The following is a 22,675-nucleotide window of genomic DNA, read 5'->3' on the forward strand; positions in this document are numbered from 1 at the left end:
AAACTGCAGCTTAGAAGTAAGTTTCTCATGAACTTAAGTTGAAAGTCTGAATAAATATTCAATACATGAAACTACTTGAATAATTGTTCTCAACTTTGGCTGCCCAGTAGAATTTCCTGGGGAATCTTTAAACCCTTGATACCCAGACTGCATTTTGCATTTTCAAATTGGATTACCCCTTACCAAGTAAATCAAAATCTCTAGTGGTGGAACCTGGGCATCATTATTTTTAAAGCTCCCCAGGAAACTAGAGTGTGCAGGCAAAGTGGAAAACCAGGGCCTGAACAGAAGACAGAAAGGAACCAGTGGAGAAACTGGCTTCAGTGACTAAAGCAGCGTGGAAAGAGCCCATGTCGTTTGGTTGAATCATATTTCTTGGTTCCAAAAGCATTAGATGAGGTCATGGAGTGGGATCCTAGTCCAATAGGACCTGTGTCTTTTTAAGAGGAGGAAGAGACATCAAGGATGCTCACATAGGGCAAAAGCCAGGTGAGGACACGGTGAGAAGATGGTTGTCTGCTAGCCATGGAGAGAGTCCTCAGAGAAACCAAACCTATCAACACCATGACCTTAGACTTCCAACTTCCAAAACTGTGAGACCTTCATTTCCGTTGTTTAAGCCATCCAGCCTGCCATATTTGTTATGGCAGCCCCAGCAGACTAACACGCTCCATCATCCATGGTATCAAGAGGTTTGCTCAGATAAGCCAGCTCTGCGGTGTGATCATGAAGTTGTTCAGACAGAATCTGAAATTAGCCACTCGACTTCTCTCCTCTTGGCTGTTCCTCAAAGTGGAGTCAAATTGGTTAAGCTTTCTGGGGTTGGGGTTTAATGGACCATGTTGAAGTAAAGCTAGCCCCATCTGACATTGGTGGAAGAGGCACAAGGCTGGTAAGAGGCAGCTAATTCGTGCAAGTGGGCTCAGCTTACCTGGTTACCATTGTATTTGCTCCCTGTTTACCCCAAATGGCTGGACTCCATGAGCTACGCCTGCGTGATGTCACACTTCTGTGCTGAGAAGCCCAATTAGGAAACTCTTTGCCTCAGCATTTTCCATCTTATCCCCTGCTCCATTAACAGCATCCTCTTGACTCTGGAGGGCAGACCATTCTGTAACTCAATCCACTCCAGAGCACTTAATAAATTTTTGTTCAGGGTGATGGACAGTGTGATGCAAACAAAGAGCTTTACAATCACACTGCCCTGCTACTGAACCCTACCTCTCTCGCTTAGGAGTTGTGAGAACTTGGGGCCACTGTTCTGAGCCTCAGTTTACTCCTATGCAAAATGAGAATGAAAGTAACTTTATGTAGTTGATATGAGGGTTAATGAAAAATTTATTTCAGAGTGTAGAATGATGTCTAGCACATTGTAGCTAACCAATATTCCCCTTTGCCTGTGATCTCTTGAATTTCAATATAATCTAGTTTTAGCTTATAATTTAATGTTGAGCACCAGCTAGCAGTAAGAGATTGCCAGTGTTTTGGAGCTGACACGTTTCTTATGTTTCATAGTCCAATCCCTCCACTTTACAAAGAAACCATTTTCCCCAAGATTATGTAGCAAGTTGTGCTCAAGCTGAAACAAGATCCCAATCCTCCTGACTCCAGTTCACCACTCTTTCTAGAACTCCTTCTGCCTGATAGAGCATGCAGTCACTGAATTTTCCTTCAGATGGTAAAACCACATTGGTTTCATTCCTTCCTCCCTGGACAATCTCTAGTTTACCCATTGGATTCTCAGCTTCACTCTGCCTTATTCTTCAACATTCCCAATACAGACCATTGCATTGCCCTCTGCTTGTCCCTGAGTAGATGTGTCTATAAAATTTGCCTCCTATGTCCCAGGGGTCAAAATGTGCGCACTGAAGGTGGTTGTCCGTAAACAGCAGAAGCCATACCTGTTTTCAGAGACCTTCATTATTAAAAAAGTTTTGATTCTGTGACTCTGAATGAATGCAGTAGAAAAGAGTTCCTCATACCATACATGAAAGTCATTGTGTTAAACAGGAAGAAACTGAACTTGGAAAAAACTTCATGTTTTAATATTTACCTACAGCTCAAAATGATGGAGTGGTATATGAGAACCCCAAGATCCAGTTCTAGCCCTTTCAGCATCATCTCTGCTGTTATTCTCATCTGTTTCCCCAAACTGCTAACATATATACGTACATGCCATAGGAGAGAGAGCATTGCTCCTGCAAACTTCACATCCTTGCACATGCTTTTCTCTTTGCCTGAAATGCCCTTCTCATGTTTTCTACCTGGAAAACTTTCACTCATCGTCTCAGTCTGTTTGGGCTGCTATAACAAAATACCACAGACTGGGTGGCTTATAACCAACCAAAATTGATTTTTCACAGTACTGGAGGCTGAGAAGTCCAAGACGAAGGTGGTGGTTGCTGAGGGACCACTTTCTGGTTCAAAGTCAACACCTTCTCACTGTGTCCTCACATGAAGGAAGGGGCTGGGTGCTCTCTGGAACCTCTTTCATAATGGCACTAATCCCATTCCTGAGGGTTCCACCCTCATGACCTAAATACCTCCCAAAGTTCCCACCTACTAATACCATCACCTTTGGGGGTTAGGATGCAACACATAAATTTGCAGGGGACACATTCAGAGCATAGCATTCATCTATCAAAAGTTACTTAGAATATCATCTTTTCAAGAGGGTCTTGATTCCCTACCTTTTTTCTTCTGTGCTAATTCCATACTTTGCGATTTTCTATAAATATCATACTTGTCTCACAAAAGTGTAATTTTGGCTCTTGGCACTGGGCTGTTATTTCCCAAAGTTGCTGTGGGAAATCATCCTGGGGGATAAAGTAGGAGGGTGGTTATTGGTCATTAAAAGTTTGAGAAAGCCATGTTAAGCTAGTTACCTTACTGGAAGACTTTTCAAAGACTTTAATATGGTGACCTTGTATTGTGTATTTCCCTGAAGAATGACAGAGAATTCAACATTTTCTAAAACTTTTAGACACGGTACACTGTTTCAATGGTTCATCTCCAGGGACTAATGTTCTGTAAACACACTCAGGGAAATTTTGCACTAACCTGTAAGTCCACTGAGAGAAGAGGCTGAGTTGAATGTATTTATGTCTTTCCAGAGCCCAGCACTGAGCCTGACGCTGAGAGAAATTTAATAAACATCTATGTATTGAAGTGAAAAAAAGAATTACATTAGATGGCTAATTCTTTATCCCAACGCCAAGGGGAGAATCTGGAAGTGGGTAGCAGGCAGAAAACTCTTCCCTCTTTCCAAGAATTGACTAATTCTCATCAGTACCAGACAAGATGCTCAAGCAACATTTACTCTCTGCTGCCACCCCCTCACTCTGACTCACAGCAGGTTCCCAGAGCCTCCCCCAGGAGAAAAAAAAAATGTGACATGTTTTGGCTGGAACTCAATGGCCGAGAATCTTGTCACCTGCCATAGTTTTGGGGGGAGAGCTGTTAATTTGACAATAGTTCTTGTTTTTTGTTCTCACACAGACTGTCTGGGGTGGGAAGAACCTGGCCCCAGCAGAAGGAAGTGGGGCTTTTGCAAAGAGTTTATAGCATGGATCCTGTTCGGAGCCTGGCAGCTTTCACTTCACCATCTATCAAAGTAACCCGAAGCAGATATGCTAAGAGACTCCAGCATTTTCGAATTGTACTCTTGGCTCAGAGGGCCAGCTGGAAGCCCTTGAACATGTCTGCAGGGTTAAAATTGGCAAACGTCCCCCTCAGAAGATGCTGAGTTCTCTGTTTCATTTGGCCAGGCTGCTGGGGATACTGGCTAAAGTGGAAGCTGATTTGGATCGACTAGCCTAGTGGCTCCGGGTTTTGGCAAAGTCTCTGGAAGGATTTCTGAAATATTCTGGTTTCGGCAGAGGCCAAATTATCTTTCTGAAGTTTGTGCCCCCTTAATAACGAAATTCATGTACATTTCATGGGAAATTCAATCCATATGTTTGCAGGCTATTTATCCTTAATGTATTCAAATGCCATCTTGCAAGAGAAATTTGATTTCAAGAAAATATTTTGAGTTTTCGATCAACTCCCTTTCCTTGAGTCAGAATCAGTCTTTTAGTTAATTTCCCCAAATCTCCTATGCAAAGGGCTCATATTTGATTTTAAGTTCTTGGCCCTGATATTTCCAGAACAAATGCTTTAAACTCAGCTGTATTCTAAACTCTTCTTCCTTCTTGCTCTCCATATTCACCACAGAGTCACCAGAATCAAGAGGAACCAAAAGGATGTTGAAATGATGCTGGTGCTGAAGCAATGTGATTGTGGTCAGTGTTTTGTTTGGTTTCCTCCTGATTCAGAAAAATAACATTTCTCTTTATTTTTAGACTTCTTCATCAAAATGACATTGTTCCTTGAAAGCAAACAAAAGTTAAATTTGTATTTAGAACTGGTATTACATTTAAATGTTTCAGAGGCTTCTGAGTTCATGGATTTCAATTTCAATAATCTGCAGTTACCACCATGAATCTACCATGTGTCTGTCACTTAGGAAGCCACGTGCATGAGATATGACCACTGGTGTGAACACACAAAGTCAAGTTGTGGACTTTCTGCAAAGCAGTCAGAAATGCCTGACCAGTGATGGGGGGACAGATCAGATTCAGATCTAGACTGATTTACAGAGAGCAAGATTCAGTTTCTTATCTGAAAGTTGAGATAAATGATAGTGGGGTTTAAATGAAATAATGTATAGTTTTGTGATCTTTTTTTTTTCAAAAAAGAATTCTCAGAATAGTGTGAACAAAGTGATATACTGAAAAAAATAATGTCTAATGTGGAGGCAAACCGCTACTACAAAAATTTATTTACACTTTCTGTTTTCTGGAAGAAAAGGAGTTAACTTACGTTAACCATGGGAGTACTAGGGAGTGTGCAAGTAGTTGAAATTTTGGAGCTTGAAGAGACGGTAGAGATTATCCAGGTCAGTCACCATTCCTTCTTTGTACACATGGAGAAACAATCCAAAGAAGACAAAAGCCTTGTGTAAAACTACAGAGCAAATGAGAGAGAGACCCAGGCCTAGAACCCAGGTCTCCTGACTCATAGGCCAGAGCTCCTTCAGTGTCACAAACTATATTCACCACAATCTCCGTCACCTTCTTCATCTCCAGATTTGGACAGTGGCCCTTGTTTTCCATAGTGCTAACCAGAAATCATTCAGGAGCCTGTGGGTAAAGTAAGATCTACTAGTGAAGTTCTTTAGGAACAACAAAGCCATGAACAGGTATAGACATCAGGTTTTTCCTAGACCTTACCCATCAACTCAAGACATTAGGTAATTCATTCCATGGGAATTTTACCTACAAGGATTGGTTTTTTACTCAGTTATCCAGAAAATGAATAACAATAAATCCTCAAGGAGGTTTTAATGAAGCATCACTGCCTTCTCTTCAGGATGACTGTTTTTCAAATCAGGGTGTTGACTCTCTTGGGTTTGGGGCAGTATACCAAGGTTTATGCAGAGCCAAGCCCAAACATGGTACCTCATCTGGAAAAGCCAATTCTACTGGAAATTTGGGGGGAAACATTCTTTTCTTAAAAAAATAGAGACAGCTCTAGAGGAAAATACAACATTGCCTGAATTTAAACGAAACATGAAACTTGCAATTTCGTTTTTAAATGATAGCTTACATGTATTGAGCCCTTATACACAGGAACTGTGCTAAGAGCTTAATATACATTAACCCAGAGCAACCCTATGAGGAAGATAAAATCAGTGAAGCAGGCAAGAATGATAACTGAGAGAGGCAAAAGAAACTGCCCAAGCCACACAGCTCCTAAAGATATCAGGATCCAAACCCAAGAACACCAACCTCCAGAGCCCATAAATTTAACCCCTATGTTATAGCATCTCTCATTCTGATATTTACTGGGAAGGGCAGTTTTAGCCATGTCACCATAAAGCAAGGGAGAGCTCATTCACTCTCTTCTGTTGGCTTTGAATACTCAGTGGAAAATTTTGAGAAGCCTTGGATTCTAGCTTCCCCTGTGGCTGGTGGTGGTTATATAACATGCGCATCAGTAAAAAAAAAAAAAAAGAAGAAGAAGAAGAAGAAAAAAAAAAAAAGCTGAATTGCAAATAGTCTACTAACCTGGAAGGAATGTCTGAATGACTCCCACACCACACTGGTGCTAATTCAGTTGGGAGAGTTTTGCGGGTTTGCTGTGATTTTATTGAAATAAAGGGTTTGGCTATCGTTGTTAGTAACTTGAGTGTGTCTTTTGATCCATGTAGAAATCGCTCAGCTAAATGACATTTACATGTTATTCTTAACTGCCTGTGGAATCAGATAATCCTTTCCCCAGAAGGATGTCAGCAGCCTCCATAATTTGTGAAGGAAGAGCATCCGGGAAGGAACAGGGTGTCATGCATGCCTGGAGGGAAGATGTCTGGGTTGATGATTCACATACTTTTATAGCTTCGGTTTTCACGGTCTTTGTTTCTAAAAAGCAATTTGAATGTATGTGAGCTTTATGATTTGCGTGTATTCTCAGGGATGCACTTGAGTCTATTTTCACCCACATAGACTCTAGGAATGTGATCCAGGGGATGGATGATCTGATTTGCTTCAGTGTCAGAGGGTGACCATGTGACTGAGCAGGGTGGAAACGCCCATTCCAATATGCTAGTCCCAAACTGTGCCAAGAATGAACAGACCAGGAAAAAATATTGTGTCATAAGCCCAGACCTTGAATATTCACCAAAGGTCTCACCAAATGGTGTAAGGCTGAGTCTGAGGGCCAGAGCGTTCTGTGCAGGATGTGAAAGTTCACTGTGGAAGAACTCCAAAATTTATGACTTGTCTGAAGTCAGAGGAAAACTACCATGCAGGCTCTGATTTGCTTGGTACCGGGGGATCTGTTTGCAAAAACAGAGGGAGGAATTCAGACGTTAAGAGCAGAGAATCTGACGCAGGTGTCCAAGGACGGCAGTGACGGCCACCGCAAAGGAGCAATCACGGTCGTCAGAGAAGCCCAGGGGTTTTCAGAGCGTCCGTCTTTACGTGTTGACTTGGGTTCACTTGCTCTCCAGCACTCCTTCCTTACCCGGCATCTGACATCCAGTCGGTAACTGGCAATCCTGCCTTTTTTATTCCTCAGACCCAGTCTCTCCCCACTCCCCACCTGCACTCTTCAAAGGTGGGGCGGGGGGGTGGGGCGGAAATCATCATTTCTTCCTGGATAATTGGAATCATCTCCCCAAAGAGTCCCTTGTCTCCTTGCTACAAGTCTTGCCCACCAGGCCATCTGATACCAGGCTTCCACAGCCATCATTCTCGTCTGCATTTTGGTTGTGTCTCTTCCTTGCTGATAAAGCATCCTGTGGCTTTGCATTACAATGGGCTAATGTCCAGATCCCCGAGTGGGGCAAGCATAGCCCCCCTCCCCCATCAGTAATCTTTGCCCTTGCTACGCTTCCCACCATCGCCTTCACACATCCAACACTTTGTTCCACCAACACTCAGGGCTTTCTCACCATTCTGTGCCTCTGCTACCAGTGTTCCCTTTGCCTGGAACATGGTCTGACATCTTACCCATGCTGCTCCCTCACTGCCAGGTTAAGGCATCCATATCCTTCAAGTCCCAGCTATTATCACCTGCTGACGTCTCTCCTGGTTGCCCCGTAGCCTTGACACACTCTTCGCTGTCGACCCAGACAATCCTTCTATACCACAGGATGTGACCAATCTTTGTACATCGTAACGTTTACCCGACTGCTTCTCCTTCCAGACCACGAGACCCTCGAGGGCCAAGACCGTATCTGATTTGTCACTGTGTCCACAACGCAGCCCAGTCCCAAGGAAGTTCTCAGCCAACCTTCATTCAATTAAATGGAATTGAGTTTGCTTTACATAAAATTGAGGGGCAGTAGAGATTTAAATGAATTATTTCTCTCCTAAACCACATGGCTGGATTATGCAAAAGGCGAAGGGATCTATTTTTTTGTGGCCAGTGACATTTCAGCTTCCAAGGGGCAACGCTGGGGCATCAGTGCTCAGCCTTTCCGTCCTGTTCCTTCCAGATGAAAGCTCCGCAAGCAGGCACTTGGTGCTGCCAGCCACCAACTCACTTTATATCTAGAAAAGCATCTGGACTCTTTTGGAACAGTCTGCCATTTGGGACAATTTGTATGGCTACACAAGCACAATTCTACTTCATTTCAAAAGGCCAGGCTACAACAACAACAAAAAGCCAGATTTTTGTTAGCCTTCCTTGCCCTTTGGCTCTCCAAAATTTGCTTATTTGTACTCCAATGCATATCTAAGGCTTAGGGTTTGAAAGAAGGAAAAAGCAGAATTATTTTCTCCTTGTCCCTCTGCTGGGTGGATAAGCAGATTTTTAGAGGAGAGGTTCATTTATGCAAATTCTCAGAACAGCAGATTCCAACTTCAGGATACTATAACTGGGCAAAGGGTAAGTCCTATCTACAAATTCACTTCTGTTAGTCTGGCTTATCCAAGGTAGACAGGGACCCCTATTTGCCTGAAGATCTGCTCAGCATTCTGAGAATGAGGTAGCTTGGAGACCGATGGTTGGGAGCAAAAGAACAAAAGACTTCTGGAGAGAGCACCTGAGCAAGCAAGAAAGACCTCTGGGGTTAGTAACAACTTTCAGCTTTGCACAAGTGTGAAGAAACAGGTACTTCATTGGGTGGTCCACAGGAACATCTTCTAATGCAGCCCTGAAAGAACATGGGCCGAGTTCTTTATTTCCAGAGGATGGTAAAAAATAGAAATGGTTAATGTTATGGACTGGATGCTTTCTGCATCCCAAAATTCATATGTTGAAGCCCTAACCCCCAATGCAATGGTATTTGGGATGGAGCCTTTGGGAGGTGTTTGGGGTTAGATTAGGTCGTCAGAGTGGGACCCTCATGATGGAATTAGTGTCCTGATTAGAAGAGGAAGAGAGGGACTTCCCTGGCGGTCCAGTGGTTAAGACTTCGCCTTCCAATGCAGGGGGTGCGAGTTTGATCCCTGGCCAGGGAGCTAAGATCCCGTATGCCTCGCGGCCAAAAAACCAAAACATAAAACAGAAGCAATATCGTAACAAATTTAATAAAGACTTTTAAAATGGTCCACGTCCAAAAAAAAAGAAAAAAAAAGAAGAGGAAGAGAGAAGGACCCCCTTATCTGTCTGCACCTGCACACACAGAGGAAAAGCCAGGTGAGCACACAGCAGAAAGGTGGTTGCCTGTAAGCCAGGAAGCAGGTCCCACCAAGAACTGGCACCTTGAGTCGGCCGGCACCTTGATCTTGGACTTTCCAGCCTCCAGAACTGTGAGAAATAAGTGTGTCCTTTAAGTCGCCCAGTCGATGGTATTTTGTAAATAGCCCAAGCTGACTAAGACAGCTGGGCTAACCTTTGGTACAGAATAAAAGTACTGTAAACTTCAAGGCATATCATGACTTGGTGGAAAAAGCGTGGAGAGTATCTGTCAACCGACAAGAGATGGCGCCTCTCTCACCAGCCATGGGGCCCTGAGAGACTCACTCATCGTCCCTGCACTGCAGATTCCTCTCTGTAAAGTGGGAGCAACACCCACCCTACTGGGACGCTGCGCTTGTTAAATGTGGTGGATTGGATGATGTCATGAAGAGATGCGTCATCAGGAAGAGAGAAGGGAAAAGAGAGGCAGCTGCCATTGCTTAAACCCGCAGGCAGGGAAGTGAAAGACCCAGGAGGTACCAGCCCGATCAGGGAACATTCAAAAGCGATTAGAAGCCCTATTACTGTCCTGTGTGGGGTCCTTGAGTCCAAGGACAATTTCATAGGTGTTTCCCGTACCCCCTCCCCCAGCCGGATGAAGTAAGAGTTGTGCGGGTTTCCTTTGGGGAAGGAATTTAATAAGCCCTTTCCCCATGACACTGGGGCGGATGGTGAAGTCAGTCCTACTGCAAGGGCTCAATGGCTCCTTGTTTTGCCTTTTATTGAGATGAATGTAAAATTTAGACTGGATGTTTTCGTTAGGGAAAAGAAACTTGAGGACTATAGAATGCAAATGGGGATTCCATACATCTCCACTTCCTCCCTTCAGGAAGCTGGAGCAAACTGGGCTCCTGAAGCACAGGACTAAACAAAGAACTCCAGCATCCTGTCGTTCTGACTTGTGCAATTCCAATTTGAATCACGCCGCAAATGTAAAATGACTTCATTTTCCTGTGCCAGATCCCCTGAGGATTTCAGACTTGTTTACGCCTCTCTGAAATGCAGCTCAGCCTAGCCTGAGTGAAGGAAAACACTTCGATAGGCAGAAAGCTGCTGGAGCCAAAGCCAGAGCTATTCATTCTCTTTTGACAAAACTCATCCTCTCAGAACAAGGGGACTTCAGTCCCTCGTGTCCCAGCCTTGGCAGCGCAGTGAGAGCTGGTTTCATGTTGGGCTTTAGAAACCAGTGCTCCAGTAGAAAATCTGGGAACCCACAGTGCTCACTCTACCCAGAACTCTGCTCCTAGCACAGCCCTAAACCCGGCTCCACTCCTCGACATCGCTTGTAAACAATGAGGTCACAAGAAAGATTCCCCCTCACCAACACGCTCAGGGCTGTTAAATCTCTTTAACAGTAAATGGTATCACTTTTTGGTTTCCTGGATATTTATCTCATCCTTGAAGAGCAAATAGTACCAAATAGAGCAAATCTTTACCAATAGGGATATTCATTGATTAGATACTTATTGATCTCTAATCATAGGGGATAACAGGCACCAAAGATACAGAGAAAAAAAACCCAAACGTGATCCCTGACCTCCGGTTCCAAGTTTGAGAGGCCTCATGGTACAGGTGAACCAAGCCCTGCTTCTCCTACATGCTGCTTCCCCACCTACGGAATGATGGTCACGGTCTTTACCTTACAACAGACCTTGGCGGGATTACCTAAGAAAAGGGCTGCTGCGGACCCACACAAATGGCACTCACCTCTTCATACTGGCCCTATCCCTGTTTGGTTACATGTTTCTGTATCCCCTGCCTTCCCTCTCAGCCCCCTTGAGGAATTAACTGAAGACCCTGAACTTGCGCTGAGGAGTTCTCAGCCCGAGTGGGAGGATTAGGTGGCTTACATGCCTCAGTGCTAATTAAGCAAAGTTGGCCAATGAGGCAGGGTGATACAGTGAGAATCCCAAAGCAGAAATAAAGACCCTGTATAAGTGCGTGTCCTTTACAAAGGAAGAATTGTTTTGGAACACTTAAACTAAGCCATTGAATTGCCCCACCCCAAGAATCTTTGAATGTAACTAGACTCATGTTAATTTTCTACACAAAAGGCTTCCTGTAATTGCACAGAAAAAAAACAAAAGGTGAATTTACAGCTATCAGAAAGGCTGTGTGGGAAGAGCAGCTCAGAAAAGAAATGACCCCAAGGCTTCAGAGATGGAATCGGAGGAGGGTTTGGAAGCAGCCAGGAGATGTATTTCATCAGATTCACGGTAAAAAGTCAAGGCCCCTTCATCTCTAGCTCCTTCCACATCAACCTGTACTCACCACGGTGCGACTTTGAGGACTGGTGAACTCCGTTTGCCTCTTATCATGCAGCTAGCTGAGATGTATTTCTCCAACTAATCCCTGTGCAAGAAATTTAAATGGAAAAGAAATGTGTTTGCAAATGACAGTGCTTCCTCATCCGACTGTTCCCAGGCCCATTCTGGCCTTAAGCTCCTCTGAGGCAGACAAAGCAGGGAGGCTGTTATGGCCTCAGACAAAGCAGGGAGGCTGTTATGGTAAATCTGTGCCGAGCATTTTCTGGAGTGTGTGCGGTGGAGTGTGAGGGGGGCGGGAGTTGGGGGGTGAGTGGAGGAAGAGGTGGGGAGCTGTAGTGGAACCAGAGCAGGCCTGGGACCCAGATGCTCTGGACCCCAACCTCAAATCTGCACTTACTCTCTGGGGGACCTGGCCCCAGATGCTCTGGACCCCAACCTCAAATCTGCACTTACTCTCTGGGGGACCTGGCCCCAGAGCACAGAGGTGTACTGGTTCCCACTGCATTCCAGTCTTACAGTAGTTTTGTAATTAGGGATTAGTAACTTCCTCTTGGAGATAAGAACATACAGGATCAGAGAGGTTAAGTAACTCTCTCAAAGTCACACAGAACTGTCTGACTCCAATGCCAAGCTCCTTCTACTGCAGACCCCTCATAAGGCCATGTCTTCTCTCAATCACTAGGCTTCCCCAACAAAGCGAGGATAGGAGAGGACAAGCCACCTCCGCTGTCTCTCCCAGGCTTAAAAGAAGCTAACTGTGAGGTTTTTCAATAATTCACACTAATATTTCTCTAGAAAGATGCAGAAGAGACATAAAATGCTGATCAAGTGTTATCAAAACACAAAGAATTAGTGTCAAATGTATCCAAAGGGAAGAAGTTAGTAACTGAGAATTTTCACTTGAGACATTACAAATACAAACAGTGTAGTTCATAGTCTTTATTTGTCTAAGAGTGGACTAAGCATGGGTGCCTAGGGAAGGCAGAAACTAATGAAAGAAAAATGAAGTCATGGAACTTTGCTCTCAGGTCTATGTTCTGAAACTATCCCATTGCCCTGAAACACAGGGGGAAAAAAGTATGCATATATTAGGTATTTGAGCAGCTATTAAACCTAAACAATGTTAATTAAGAGAAACAGAAGCACAGGAATTCCCTGGTGGTCCAGTGGTTAGGACTCTGCGCTTTCACTGCTGAGGGCCCAAGGACCTGGGTTTGACCCCTGGTCAGGGAACTAAGATCCCACAAACCATGTGGCCAAAAAAAAAAGAAAAAAGTTAAAAAAGAGAGAAGGGGAAGCATCTAGAAAGATTATCACTGCCTTTATTTAATCTGACATTTTACAGTTTATCAATAAAGTTCATGTCCAAAATCTCATGGGATAACCATAATAGCCTCTTAAGATATAAAAGACGATGATTATTATCTTCAACAGATATAGAAAAGGATGCTCATTAAATTTGAGTGAGTTTTCCAAGTTCAAATGGCTTAGTTAACTATAAAACTGAGGCATGTTGTTTCATTCTATTCTCTAATCTGTCCCCCGGTGTGTAGTATTATATATGACAAATAGTTGGCACTTCGTAAGCTGTTCAATGAACGAAATTCAAATTAGAAAATCCACCCTCATAAGGATGCTAAAATTTTTCTTGTCTTTATCCATAGATCCAATAAGCATCTCTCTGCCTGTTTCACTGGAATTGAAAGTTGAGGTTTCCTGGGAAGGCTGCCTTTACCTGAAATTATGCCATTAGAAATATTTAAGAAGTACTCTGTTTTCAACGCCCATAGAAGAGAGACTATGGTTGCCAACAGATGTGTTCAATAATGTTGCGGTAAATAAATTGGATAAGTCACCATAATTCAACAAGCATTTAATGAGCAACTGCTATGTGCTAAGCCTTTGTCAAGCCACAAGGAATGTCAAGGGAATGAAGCACAGTTGCTGTCATAGAGAGTTCACAGTCTAGGGGTGCAAAACAGGCAATTATAAGATAGCACGAGGTATGATACTGCTAGAATGGTCATAAGGCCTTACAGAGCTAAGTAAGAAAGCAGAGAAGGGAATCCTAAGACTACATGGGGAAGACAAGGAGGTGTCAATAGGGAGTCTTTTTTTTTTTTTTAACTTTTTATTTTATATTGGAGTACAGCTGATTAACAACATTGTGTTCAGGACTTCCCTGGTGGCGCAGTGGTTAAGAATCCGCCTGCCAATGCAGGGAACGTGGGTTCGAGCCCTGGTCCGGGAAGATCCCACATGCCGTGGAGCAACTAAGCCCGTGTGCCACAACTACTGAGCCTGCGCTCTAGAGCCCACGAGCCACAACTACTGAGCCCATGCGCCACAACTACTGAAGCCCGCACGCCTAGAGCCCGTGCTCTGCAACAAGAGAAGCCACCGCAATGAGAAGCCCACGCACCACAATGTAGAGTGGCCCTTGCTCGCCGCGACTAGAGAAAGCCTGCGCGCAGCAACAAAAGATGCAACACAGTCGAAAATAAATAAATAAAACTTATAATAAATAAATAAATAAATAAACAATGTTGTGTTCGTTTCAGGTGTACATCAAAGTGATTCAGTTATAATATACACGTATCTATTCTTTTTCAAATTCTTTTCCCATTTAGGTAGTTACATGATATTGAGCAGAGGTCCTTGTTGGTTATCCATGTTAAATATGGCAGTGTGTACATGTCAATCCCAAACTCCCTAACTATCCCTCCCTTCCACCCATCCCCCCTGGTAACCATAAGTTCATTCTCTAAGTCTGTGAGTCAGTTTCTGTTTTGTAAATAAGTTCATTTGTATCATTTTTTTTTTTTAGATTCCGCATATAAGCGATATTTTACAATATTTCTCTTTCTCTATCTGACTTACTTCAGTCAGTATGATAATCTCTAGGTCCATTCATGTTGCTGCAAGTAGCATTATTTCATTCTTTTGTATGGCTGAGTAATATTCTGCCAGTGGGTAGTCTTGGTGTCAATATTAGAATGCTCTGTAGGACTTTGCTTTATTTAAAGTTTAAAGGGTCTTTGAGATCAATTTGGATCAAATCTCATATAATTAAAAGGTAAGTCAAACCAGAGAGGGGAACTGACATGCACAAGATCACGTGGGGTTACTGTCAGTGGTAGAACACAGGTTTCCTGGGACTAATACCAATTTTATTTCTCAGGCCCTGTAAGTATAAAGAAGCCTGTGAATGAATGATGTCTCCATTTCACCTTAGGTGGACAGTCCCCCCGACCTCACAAAGACCAGGTGAGGTATGTATGCACCTCATTATTCAGGACGGAGGAAACCCACCCAACCACACAGTGATAGGTCCAGGATTTGAACCTAGACCTGCATGTCTCCAAGCTGACTCCTGTAGAGGTCAGTGAACAAATCCATCAGCTTGTAAATTGGAAGCTGGAGGTAACAGAAGAATCCCAGCTCTTCATTCTTTTTTTTACAAAAGGATGAAAGGACGTCCTAATTATGGACACATTATGCTGAGCTTAGAGTTGCTATCTTCTAGAAGTTGTGAGGTCATGCACCATCCCATGCAGAATTGACCAGACACTTGGACATGATTTGGTCTGGTTTATAGGCCATAGGACTTGAAGGAGGTGGCCATTCACAAATCCTATGGAGAATAATGGAAATGATTGTTGTGCTCTGGTCAGCCAGAGCCATTAACAGCCCTTGGTCAACGATGATTTCATTACAGTCCTGTCTAAAGGAAGAGGATGTATGTGCTGACCTCTCCTGACTTCTCCATTCTTGGGCCCGTGGGATTGTCTTTATTGGGTTGAGGTGGTGAGAACTGAGATATGCATCTCATCTGGGGTGATTTGTTTTGTATATTTTTCAAGATTCATGAAGCAGATTGTTAGAACAGATTTTTTTTATTTTCCTTTTTGTTATGTTTTAATACTATAGTGTATGTAATGGCATAGAAAGAACGGTTTGAAATCTGCTATATTCTTCCTTGTTTTAAACCGCCTCTCATTTACACATATCTACATATGGCACTTGAGGCATTGACATAAGTAAGGACACAGCATGAAATCTCAAGAAAGGGGGAGATCTCTCTTTGCAATGTGGCCAAATATCTTCACCAGGGCTTTCCTATTGCCTAGGAAAATGGATGAATGTGATCTGACCCTGATCTTTGTGCCCCTAATTCATGGCAAAAATTAAAGTTCTGTTTCACAGAAGATAGGAATGTTCAGTAAATCCTGCTTTCCTGCTACCATCCATGTTTATTCATTGTAATTTTATGTCATGGAAATCACCAAGAATGTTGGATGTGGTTATTAATTTATGTTTAGGCTCTTGACCTTGAGTCTGTCAGTCAATTCAACTGGAAAGATTTTTTAAAATTTTTTTCTGAACATGTGCTAGGTGAAAACATGCTGTACAAGGACTATGGATAAATCTCTGACCTACAGGAGCTCACAGACTGGTGGACCCCAGAAGTCCAGAAGGGTGAAAAATTAAGCATATGTAAGATGCAGCAAACTAAAAGCCCATGGAATCATAAACCTTTCATATGAATGTGACTAGTTAGACTGCCCAGATGGAAGAACAGAGTAAAGGCAGAACATACCTTCAATCTCAGACTGATGACCAGTCCCCACTCTGAAGAAATTTTAATAAAATTATAGATCAAGGAAAAGGAGCCAGTGCCACCTGTCGAAGACCAATGTCCTAGCTCTCCTCTTTCCCTCCAAGGCAGCTGAAGAACTGAGCAAAGACTCAAGCCATCGTATCCCACCCTCCAGCCCATGTTTGATTCGACTACACCGTTATTGGCTCTTATCCATCCTAGCTGCAACAGCCTCTATTCAGAGAGAATTAAGAGAGAAAGCAAAACAATATGAAAGCAATGCAAAAATTGTGTCAAAAGATGAAATGAAATAAAAAGAGAGACACAGATTATGAGTACTCTGGAAAAATGTAACCCCCCCCCCAAGGAATGGAGCCAATTTTAGATTTAGTGCTTTTTATTTTCAAGGAAATTAAGAGAATATAAATGTTAAGAAGATCAGAGCAAAGAGAAGATGATGAAATGAATGATACATGGTGACAGTAATGATAAAGAAAATAAGGACACAAAAATAGAATACCATTGCAGAATTTTTAAAAGGGCATTAGAAACATCAAAAATAGAACTGATATGACACTACAGAAAACTAAGACAGTGACATAGAGGATAGAATGAGAAAAATTCCATAAAACAAGAAAAGGATAAAGAATAAAAAAGGAATAGATATGGGTAATAAGCAAAAGAGCCAACACTTTGGGATAATTCATATTGCTAATATAGTAAAAAGAATGTCTTAAACCAAAAAATTCAAATACATAAATGAAAAAATTCTGGAAATGAAGACCTGGATCCGAAATCCTACAGGGTGTGGTATGTTCAAAGAAGAATTTGTGAGAATGACTCACGTTGTGTTATATTTTGATGATAGTATTGAATCTTGGGGATAAAAGAATGATACTGACAAGTGTCCTGGCAAAGACGTTTACCCACAAAACTGCAAAAAAATGGATGGACTCAGAATTTACCAACAGTAGCATGAGATGATAGAAAACAATAACACAATTGCCCATGAACTTTTGAATAAAATGAGTGTGACCCTTGAATTCTGTATATAGCCATATTCTCAGAAACATAAGGATAAAGTAAAAACATTCACAATATACTCTTCTTGAAAAAAATCTATTTTAAGATGAATTCCACCCAATGAAGAAATCTTATTTTTCAAGATAACAGATGTGGCAATTTACACATAGATTACACGAAGGGTGAAAGAATCATCTGTGAACATTTAATCATTAGAAAGGAATTATTTCTAAAACTTCTAAGGCTCTTGATACATACTAGCTAAATTATTTTTATTCCGATTTTTCTAATGTATGTTCCCACCAGCACTGCAAAATCTCTGCTCTGACTCAAATGTAATTTTTTGCTAATATGCTCGCGTGAAAAACCTTTCTTATTTTTGGTTGTATTTTTGTTCTTATTAATCTGAAGGTAAGATTTACCTTCAATGTGTTTATTAGCCACCTTTCTATTTTCTAAGGGATCGTCTTATTCATCCCCTGCCTCTGGATAGGACTAGTCTACACCATCAAGCCTAGATAGGAGGGAAGAAAGGAGTGTCTCTCCAGACTTCAGGTTTCTCACATCAGACACAACAGGGTACCTGTGGGCTTATTCATATGTTTACTATGATGCTCTCTCCCCAAACAGGGGAGCTAGGCTGGGCCAGCCCCAACAGGCTGTGGCAATATTCCTTACCACCCACAGACAATAGATGGGTGATTCCCAAATCAAGTACAAGACACAAGAGAAGCATATCTACACAGCACAGCCAACTCAAAAGAGCTCCCAGGAGGGTTGGGAAAAGAGAGAAAGACACAGTGGATGTGAATTGACATCCACATTTATTGGGGGTGAGTTGTTTGCCTGCAGCAGAGTCTGCACGTGTCACCAGAATACTCTACATACAGCCATACTCTCAGATATATAAAGATAAAGGGAAAATATCACCAAGATCCTGTACGGACACTGCGGAAATATTTTCAGGGGAAGGTGGGTGTTCACCTCCGTGATTACTCACTCAAATATTTGAAATGCTTGTGTATTTCCAGGAGAGCTGGATCAGGAGAAGGCATCTATCAGCCCATCTGGCACTCAGTGAAAGTTGCTTTCAGTCCCAAACAGCTGTTTTGATTTTGTGACACAGTCTATGAAGGAGATGCTGCATCTGGCACTGACCACAAATTACTGTCTCATCGTCAGAGTCAAGGCCATGCCAATATTGAAAATATGAAAAGCATCCTTAAATCGTTTTCATTTCCTTGTGTAATAATGACATGAAGGCAAAAGGGACTCCTAGCATTTTATGTCAGGTAGATGAATTCGTTTCATCCAACAATTTCTAGCTTCTTTGAAAGTCTAATTAGCTAAGCTAGAAGGATCCCGGAGAGTAAGTCCAACTTGTAAAGAATATGGCTACCAGGGGGGAAAGGGGGGGGGGGAAGGGATAGTTAGGGAGTTTGGGATTGACATGTACACACTGCTATATTTAAAATAGATAACCAACAAGGACCTACTATATAGCACAGGGAACTCTCTCTGCTTAAGATCATGCAACAACCTAAATGGGAAAATGTATAATTGAATCACTATGCTGTACCCCTGAAACTATCACAACGTTGTTAATCAACTACACTGCAGTATAAAATAAAAAATTTTTTTAAAAGTTCCTATTTACAGGTGAGGAGACCCAGGACCGGAGTGGGAAGAAGGTTGTCCACTGTCACACAGACAGTTGATGACAGTGCTGGGGCTTTTATTAGCTGGTAATGTTGTGATGTTGCAGCAGAGCAATAAGACAATTTCATTCTCTGTGTGTTATTTTTAACATAATTTCTCAAGGTCAAGTGCGAGGACAAGGTCTATTTGCATTTGTGTCCTCAGTACCTGGCACAGGGCTGGGTGCAGGGTGGGTGCTCAGTGATGGTTTGGTGCCTTGAGTGAACTGCTCGAGCAGCGGGCAGTCCTCCGGCAGCGCCGGGCTGAACTATGACCATGCTCTCCTCTTCCTGGTACGCGCCCCTTCCCTGCACACTCCCTTTGTCTCTACACCACCCACGGCACCACAAAACCACAGAGCAACAAGCAGTGGCTGGGCGGGGGTGGTGACTGTGGAAGGGCAGACACATCAAGAGACCCCGGGTCTGTTTGTTTTTGTCTGGCGAAACTTGACAACAGTTTAAATCTATTTGTCTTGAAAACCCTCAAAGATAAGACCAACAGTTTGAAGGAGGGGAATTAGTCATAGGCAAGCATGTTTTCCCCATATTGCCCCAAGAAAAATACCCGTCCCCCTTCAAAGTTCTCCAGTTTTAGCATCGCCTACTTTATGGAACATTAGGTCAGAACCCTGGGGTTCTGATTTCATCAGAAATTCTGCCATGAGACATCACTGGGCTGCTCGGACCTCACCTGACCTTGGAGGACCCTTGAAATTTCCTTGCATTTCCTTCGTATACATATGAAAATTGCAAATATTCCCCCCACCACTTTCAGGATTGAAATGTTTCAGGAAAGAAGTGTTTGAATGACTACATTTACTTCACGTTGTTTTTTACAGCTCTGTTCAGTCTGCTATATAAATGGAAGTTCTTGACTGCATATATATTAAAATAACAATTATAACATAAGCAGCAGCCTTTTTTTCTCATCTGATGAATATTTACTGCACACCTATTGTGTGCAGGCGCTGGGAATGCAGTGATACATTAGACACAGCACCCGTGCCTCACGGAACAGGCACGAGTGAGGCAATCCAAGCTATGACAGAGGTGACCCAGCATGTCACATGCTTTGAGAAGGAAGATGTAACTCAGACTGGGCGTCAGAAGGCTTCTCAGAAAATGTGGAGTCTGAATCGTGTCCAAAAGGATGAAAGGTTTCAGTTAAGTGAACAGACAATGCAGGAGCATCTCAGTTTGATTATTTCAATAGGGATCATTTAAAATCTTATAATCAGAGCATTTTAGATCTGGAACCCAGCATTTTATCTCTCAGGATGTAAGGATGCTCCCAAGAGCCTACCTTCCCTCCTTTTAAATATACTAGATTCAACTTATTCATTTTTTTTTAAATTTTTATTTATTTATTTATTTATGTATTTTTGGCTGTGTTGGGTCTTCGTTTCTGTGCGAGGGCTTTCTCCAGTTGCGGCAAGCGGGGGCCACTCTTCATCGCGGTGCGCGGGCCTCTCACTATCATGGCCTCTCTTGTTGCGGAGCACAGGCTCCAGACGCGCAGGCTCAGCAGTTGTGGCTCACGGGCCCAGTTGCTCCGCGGCATGTGGGATCTTCCCAGACCAGGGCTCGAACCCGTGTCCCCTGCATTAGCAGGCAGACTCTCAACCACTGCGCCACCAGGGAAGCCCATCAACTTGTTCATATTTTTAAAGTTTCTTATACAGAAGCCTGCAATGCTGCCAAATGGGGGCGGCATATCTGTGACAGGACATGGACCGAATGCAGGCATCCTGTCCTGAGGTTCACATGTATGGAGAAAAGGGCCGCAGCCGTGCCACCCCTAATAACCCCACTCTGTCCCTCATGACAGCTCCATGCTGGAAGTGGGCTGATAAGATGCAGACGCTGTGACATCCACCCCAGCCTCCTGTGCTCACTGCCCTCTCTGGCCACCGTGATGTGCACGTCGCTCCCTGGCGTTGTGCAGGGGGCATCCTGCCAGACTGCACGAGACAGCCTGCTGTCACCAGTGAATGTAGCCGTTGTGTCAAATGGATTCAGAGCTTTGGTCTTGGTTATCAAGTTTGCATCCTAGTGACCTCATTCGTTTCACAAATTTTTATTAGATTTTACTACATGGTGGGCTAATCATGGGGGGGTGTCAAGATGATCATGGCCATAAATGTGCTCCCTGCAACAGGTTGAAACACCAGTTGTGGCCACTCCATCAGAACCCCAGGAAAAGGAAGGCCCAGGCCTACCTGGGAATCATGTAACAACCTTCCAGTGGTCCAGGTAGATAAAATCGCATCCAGAGGACCTCTGGACACTCCCTCTTCCTGGTTGCCAATACTCAACCGGTTGCCAGCATCTACTGATTAAACATCTCCAGTATTTCTTGAGTCCCCTGCTCCATCTCCATCACCACCACCCCGGTTCAGACCTTCATTACCTGTCCCCGGGCCCGCTGTTGCAACCTCCCCGACCCAGGCACCCAGACACAGCCCATCCGAAAAGTCGCCAATGCATTACTCTTTTCTCCAGTACAGTTGTGATTAAGGTAACCCCCCACTCAAACAACTGCAGCTGTCCCTTTGCTTAGCAAACAGAACACCACCCAAGGCCCTCCACGCACTGTCTACAATCTTGCCCTTCGGCATCATTCCCCACCAGCAGCCTTACACGTCCTCCTTCTGCCAAACCCTGTTCTCTCTCTTCTTTGTATATATTCTCTCCCTAATTCCTTCAGCAGGGATGCAATTCACCATCTACTTAAATCACCACCTTCTCTGCAAAACCTTCCGTCACTCCCTCCTTTGACTACTCAAGGGAATGTATTTGAAACACTTTTAGGATAATGATCACTTCCTGCCTTGTACTATGATCATCTATGCATCTCTATCTTATTTTCCTTATTAGACCCCGAGTCTTGCAAGAGTAGGATTTGTATTATTTTTCACTCTCCAGTGGCCTAAGCCTTTATTTGACCTAATTTGTAATTCGGTAAAAGGAAATGAATAAATGAGTGAATCTCTGGTTTTAATTGTTAGATAAAAATAAGTCCATCACAAACATCACCCTAGAGTTCCTGGAAGTGGGTGGTCAGGTTAGACCCTCTTCTAGCTGGGCAAGTGTCCCAGAATAGGGAAATGGTGATTTCAATAGGAAGTGCCTAACTGTTTCTGCCATGGAAGATTTTGCAAATGGATATAAAGCATGTGATAACAAAGAGCTAGAATAAGAAATACAGACACCACTCTACAAGGAAACCATGAGGCTGGGAGCATAGAATGTGTATACAGAATTCCTGTGTTACTCCGGATATCTGGGAAGACCTTCCATATAGCACAGTGTAGACTGTAAACACCACCCCACCGCTGACTGTTAGATTCGGAAACAACTGGTAATAATAAAAAGAGCTAACATTTAATGATCACTCTTTATGTGCTCAGCATCTTCTGTGTGATTTACATTACTACTTAGTATCTAATTTCAGCCCTAAAACAGTTCCATAAAATCAGAAACAGAGAACTCAGTAATTTTCCTAAGATTTTGCTGGTCTTTGCAGTGAATGTAACAATATTCCTTCTCTGATTAGAATTAGAGAAATTTGCTCTTGCCTTTGGAACCATCACCGCCTTGTCTAATGGTCGTCAATCCATACTGAATGGCCCCATAGAGAGGACAGAGGGATTCTGAAACTCAGGTATACTAGTTCTTGGGCCCTACTTCAACCCAAGCATCTCTATTTTTATTTGTTTTATAATTTGGACTTCTGGCTAAAACTTCACTAGAAGAAAATATTTCACTACTTTAAAAAATAGTTTGGATAGATATCCACTGTATTAATGGATGTCTTACCTTTGTAAAGCAACATTGAAAAATATACGGTATGTTGA

This window comes from Balaenoptera acutorostrata, chromosome 12 (assembly GCF_949987535.1).
Source record: "Balaenoptera acutorostrata chromosome 12, mBalAcu1.1, whole genome shotgun sequence".
Taxonomy (NCBI): domain Eukaryota; kingdom Metazoa; phylum Chordata; class Mammalia; order Artiodactyla; family Balaenopteridae; genus Balaenoptera; species Balaenoptera acutorostrata.